Source organism: Sabethes cyaneus, chromosome 3 (genome assembly GCF_943734655.1).
Source record: "Sabethes cyaneus chromosome 3, idSabCyanKW18_F2, whole genome shotgun sequence".
Taxonomy (NCBI): Eukaryota; Metazoa; Arthropoda; class Insecta; order Diptera; family Culicidae; genus Sabethes; species Sabethes cyaneus.
The window spans coordinates 54178437-54184697 of record NC_071355.1 but is presented as its reverse complement, the minus strand read 5'-3'; the positions used below and the strand labels follow the sequence as shown (position 1 = coordinate 54184697).

General features: G+C 40.3%; 1 long non-coding RNA gene across 1 annotated transcript; it reads left to right on the top strand.

Moving 5' to 3' along the window:
• Positions 1–1544: 1544 nt before the first annotated feature.
• Positions 1545–6261, top strand: LOC128743827 (uncharacterized). Its single transcript, XR_008412324.1, has 3 exons — positions 1545–1727; positions 1935–2269; positions 6126–6261. It is a non-coding gene; the product is annotated as an uncharacterized LOC128743827 (long non-coding RNA).

Genomic DNA, 6261 nt, shown 5'->3' with positions numbered 1-6261 from the left:
TAAGGTAATCCTCAATCGGATCCAGGAGAAGATTGACGCTACCCTCCGGCGGCAGCAAGCTGGATTCCGTGCTGGCCAATCATGTGTAGACCATATCACAACGCTCCGCATTATATTGGAGCAGATCAACGAATTCCAGGACTCTCTTCTGCTGGTGTTCGTTGACTTCGAAAAAGCGTTCGACCGACTCAATCTCGAAAACATCTGGGGCGCACTTAGGCGTAGAGGAGTTCCAGATGAGCTAGTCCATCTCATCGAGGCTCAGTACGAGGCGTTCTCGTGCAAGGTTTTACACGACGGCGTCTTGTCTGATCCCATAAGGGTTACTGCTGGCGTGAGACAGGGCGGCATTTTATCACCGTTTTTGTTTCTCATCGTTATGGATAAGATATTAGTTGGAACATTTGACAGTAGACCAATTCAAAGGATTGCCTTGGAATCCTCTAACGAAGGAGTACCTAAATGACCTCGACCTAGCCGACGACATTGTCTTGCTCGCACAACGCCGAAACGATATGCAGTGGATATCGAGAGCTCCCAGGGAGCAGGTCTCACAGTCAATATAGCAAAAACTAAGTCTATAGTGGTGAACACTGACAATCCCACCAACTTCACAGTAACGAGACAACAAGTTGAGCAGGTAGATAGACGCTTTTCAATATCTTGGTAGCCAGTCACGTGGACAACGCTGGAGAGGAGCTGTGAAAACTCGGAGTTTTCGAAAGCTGACTGCTAAGAACGATCATCGACGGCGTACAGGAAAACGGAGTATGAAGGCGGAGGTTGAGCGCAACATTCTAAGGTGGCTAAAGCTGAATGGATACTATGGGCAAGGCATGCTCCTAGAATACCGAACAACTACCCTGCAAATATGGTGTTTTCTTCCAATCCGGTAGGAACAAGACGACCAGAAGCGCAGCGAGCAAGATGGTTAGACCAGGTGGAGCGAGATCTGGTGGAGAGTACACAGTGTCTAAGTAGTTGGAGAGTGGTAGCCCACAACCGAGTGAATTAGAGAAGTTTTCTTCAACAAGCTATGTCTTAGGATGGAAAGCCAATTTACCCCTCTAAACTCTACATCATTTTCAGCACCGAAAATTTCGCTAATATGGTAGGGTTGCCAAGTGGCCGGTTTTTTGACGGCCCGACTGGTTTTTTACTTGCAAAGCCTGTGGTCGGTCAATCCGGCAAAAAGGCCGGATTAGTACTTTTTACCTGATTTGGAACTTTTTAATCTTTAATCAGTTACTTTGTTGCAATTATTAGCCATGGTACGTGCCATCCGGTTCCGGGAGCTCACTATGAATCCGGAATCGGATCCCATAAGGGGACATTTCGAATTGGGATCGATCAAATTGGCGCCTTTAAGAATACTGTAATATCAGCTTTTACCACCCCTCGTCAGCTAGAGCTAGTACTGGAATAGCCAGTTTCGAGAGAGTAAAATGTGTTGTTCATTTTCGAACAGCTGAGAATTAGCTGTCGGTATAAAAAGAATAAACGGAACGTTTATGTTCGATTTCTTGTTTCTGAAGTGAAGACTAGTAGACTTGTTTGCTTTACCGAGAAGGTCCGAATTCCGCGAGTGTTAAGTATTCAAAAGTGGCGTACGAGGTGGAGATTTTACCCGTACAGTTTTTTTTCGGTCACCGTGAGTGAAATAAAAGAATATAACGTGTGTGCGCAGCGGAGAAGTACTTTTTTCTTTAGGCGGATTTTGCCTATAGGTAATTGTTTTCCATTTTGTTCTGCTGAACAAAATAGGCTGTTATAGATTCGGACTGTATTTTACGCTTTTGGAACGCCATCATTTGTTTTGTTCCATTAAACAAAGCGACCTTTGTTTCTTTGTTTATTAAACAAAGGTGCAAACAAACATTTATTGTCACACAGTTGACTTATTGTCTTGTTTACCTTTTGTCATCTTTTACCAGGCAGTACGGCAGGTTTTTGCTGGTGTTTCGGTTTGCCTGTGTATATATCGACAGAAAGAGGATTTCGCTTTTCCCGTGGATATTTGCCGAATGGTTTTGAGCAACAAATCGTCGGTTTTTTAAAGCGATCACTGGAGGATTTGGATTTGGCGGACATTTTTAACAACGATATAACGAACGGAATTGTTGCGGTTGGTTTTTTTTTGTCATCGGTTGCTGGTTGCTTTCAAGATTTTGTGTGCTGCTGCTGTTGCTTTGCTGAACTCGACCAAGTGAGACGCTGGACCTGTGGTAGAAGGATTTACCGGAAACTGGTTAGCTGTTGTAATTTCAAGGTACGTGTTTTGTTTTCCCATTTTTTTTTTTAATTGATTTATTTTGGCATTGAACAGTGCATATTTTACAATGCCTCTGATAGGCTCGATGGAATCGTACGTGCCGGGAACTATTTCCTTTGCACAGTACGTTGAGCAAATTGAGTGGGTTTTTAAATGCAACAAAATTCCCGAAACCGATAAAAAAACGTATTTTCTGGCTCTGTGTGGAGTCGAAACGTACAGTGAATTAAAACTATTGCACCCGGGCATAGATTTAGATACGAAATCCTATGAAGAAATCATAGAATCTTTAAAAAAACGTTTTGACAAGGTTGATACTGATATGTTTCAACGATATAAGTTCTACAATATGATGCAAGCGGAAAGTGAGTTAGCTGAGGATTTTATTTTGAAGGTAAAACTGCAAGCGGAAAGCTGCATGTTTGGGGCTTTCAAGGAAACAGCTATTAGGGACAAGCTGGTCATGGGTGTGTTTGATAAGCATGTTCAGCAACGTCTTTTGGAGGAAGAAGATCTAACCCTAGCCAAAACTGAGAAAATTATAGTAAACAAAGAGGTAGCTGGAGTAAGAACCAGAATGCTCGGTGATAACAGGCTGACGGTTGTAGCTAATTTAGAGAATAGAGGCAGAAAGATTTACAGATCGTCGCATAATCCGAGAAGTCGTGGAAAGTTTAGAAGTAGGAGTAGGAGTCTAAGCCGGAGTAGAAGCCGATCTTTCTCTGGGAAACGGAACTATTTTTGCAATTATTGCAAGAAAGATGGACATACTAAAAAGTACTGTTTTGAAATGAAGCGGAAGAAGAGGTTGCAGGTTAAATTTGTAACTGATTCTCCGGTGAAAATAGCTAGTCGTCCCGACTATTTTAAACGGCTTAGGGAGGATATGCGAACGAGTGAATCTGAAACGGAAGAAGAAAAATGCATGAAAATTTCTACAATCAAAAGAATTAGCGAACCTTGCATGATAGACTCATTTATTGAAGGATATAAAGTGGCTATGGAAGTGGATAGCGGATCGGCAGTTAGCGTCATTGATGAACATACGTATTTTAAGAATTTAAATCATGTACCTCTTTTGCCATATAAGAATAATTTGGTTGTAGTTGATGGGGCGCGTTTGGAAGTATTGGGAGTAGTTTTTGTATCAGTGCATGTAAACGGTAAACGTGAAGACAACCAGGAAATAATTATTTAAAAAAACAAAAATAATTCACGTACTATTTTACCACTTTTCGGTCGCAAATGGCTTGATACGTTTTTCCCAGAATGGCGAAATACTTTTATACCTTGCGCTAGGCTCAACCATACATCGGTATCGGAAAAGACGATTGGCAATACGATGGACGAAATTGAAAGTAAGTTTGGGCATATTTTTAGAAAAAGCTTTTCTGATCCGATAGTTGGCTATGAGGGTGATTTGATTCTTAAGGAAGACCGACCAATTTTCAGAAAGGCATATGAAGTACCATTAAGGTTAAGGCAGAAGGTGATAGAACATCTTGATTCCCTCGAGAAGGATGGGGTTATTACGCCTATAGAAGTAAGCGAATGGGCTTCACCGGTAGTGGTGGTGGTCAAGAAAGATCAGGATATAAGGCTGGTCATCGATTGTCGTGTTTCTATTAACAAACTTATATTGCCGAATACATACCCACTTCCAGTGGCTCAGGATTTATTCGCTTCTCTTGCCAATGCCAAAGTTTTCTGCTCTTTAGACCTTGCTGGTGCTTACACTCAATTGAAGTTGTCCAATAGATCACGAAAATTTATGGTGATAAATACCTTGAAGGGTCTTTACACCTACAATAGGCTACCACAAGGAGCAACTTCAAGTGCGTCAATTTTTCAAAAAGTTATGGATCAAATTTTGAAAGGACTTTCAGCGGTTTTTTGTTATTTGGATGATGTTCTTATAGCGGGAACTGATTATATAGACTGCAAAAATAAGCTTTTATTGGTTTTAGAACGTTTATCTAAAGCCAACATTAAAGTTAATTTCAAAAAGTGCAAATTTTTTGTTGATAGTTTGCCTTATCTGGGGCACATCATTACTGATAAAGGGTTAAAACCTTGCTCGCAGAAGATGGAAACTATTCGTGACGCTAAACCGCCACGAAATGTTTCAGAATTAAAGGCATTCCTCGGATTATTGAATTTCTACGGCAAATTTATACCACATTTATCAGCCCGCATCAGTTGTTTGTACCATTTGCTAAAAAAGGACGTCAAATTTGTTTGGTCTAACGAATGTGATCGAGTTTTCAATGAGTGTAAACGTTATTTATTAAACTCAAATCTGCTGGAGTTCTTTGATCCGGCTAAACCGATAATTGTAGTGTCAGATGCTTGCAGCTATGGTTTAGGAGGTGTAATAGCACATGAAATCGATGGAGTGGAAAAACCTATTAGCTTCACATCGTTTTCTTTGAACAAGGCACAGCAATCTTACCCTATACTTCACCTTGAGGCTTTAGCACTGGTCAGTACTATCAAAAAGTTTCATAAATTTCTGTATGGAAAGCCGTTTAAAGTATATACTGACCACAAGCCTCTATTGGGAATCTTTGGCAAAGAGGGGAAGAATACCATGTACGTAACCCGATTGCAAAGGTACGTTTTGGAGCTGTCAATTTACGACTTTGAAATCCTTTATAGACCCTCAACAAAAATGGGCAATGCCGACTTTTGTTCGAGATTTCCGCTGCCTCAGGAAGTACCAAAGTCTCTACAAAGAGAGTACATCAAAAGTTTGAACCTTACGCAGGACTTCCCTATGGATTACCATATGATAGCTAAAGAAACAGGGAAAGACAGTTTTCTGCAACAAATCAAACAATTTTTAGCTGAGGGATGGCCTAACAGATTGGAACGTAGATTTAAAGATGTACATGCTCACTACCAGGACTTGGAAGAGATAGATGGGTGTCTTCTATTTCAGGATAGAGTAATTATACCAGCGGTGCTTCAGAAAGACATGCTTAAACTGCTTCATAAAAATCACAGTGGTATCACCAAAATTAAGCAGATGGCACGAAGAAGTGTATATTGGTTCGGTCTCAACAACGACATTGAAAGCTTTGTAAAGAATTGCCGAGTCTGTAGTCAAATGGCAATAGTTCCGAAAGCTACAAAATCTCTATTTTGGGTCCCTACGACACGACCTTTCAGTCGCATTCACGCGGACTTTTTCTATTTCCAGCAAAAAGTATATTTAGTAATCATTGACAGTTTTTCCAAGTGGCTGGAATTAGAATTTATGCAAAATGGAACGGATTGCAACAAGGTTATTAAAAAGTTTACCGGTCTTTTTGCTAGGTTTGGCTTGCCAGACGTAGTAGTCACAGACGGTGGTCCTCCGTTCAACTCAATTGCTTTCATTAAATTTCTTCAACGTCAAGGTATAAAGGTTTTGAAATCTCCGCCGTACAACCCACAAAGCAACGGGCAGGCAGAACGGATGGTTCGACTTGTTAAGGAAGTATTCAAAAAGTTCCTGTTGGATCCTGAAATTAAATCACTGGATATTGAGGATAAAATTAATTATTTTCTTTTTAACTATAGAAATACCTGCTTGGGGTTGACTGGTCAATTTCCTTCAGAAAGAGTTTTCTCTTTTAAGCCAAAAACTATCCTAGATTTAGTTAATCCAAAGATGGATTATAAGAAAAACTTGAATAGGTCAATGCATGATGAAAACCTAACTACTATGAGTACTAATGCTAAAGTACCTGACCCTTTTATGAAACTGACTACTGGAGATAATATACTCTATAAGAACCATAACCCTACTGACATACGAAGATGGATTAATGCAAAATTTATTAAACAAATTTCTTCTAATGTTTTCCAGGTCTCACTCGGAGGTCGGCTTGTATCAGCGCATAGGCAACAATTAAAGTTGACAAGCCAGCAGAAGCAACATTTTAAGAAAATTATTTTCGATCACCCTCAACGTTTGGGTAAGCGCAGGAGAGAATCTTACGAGG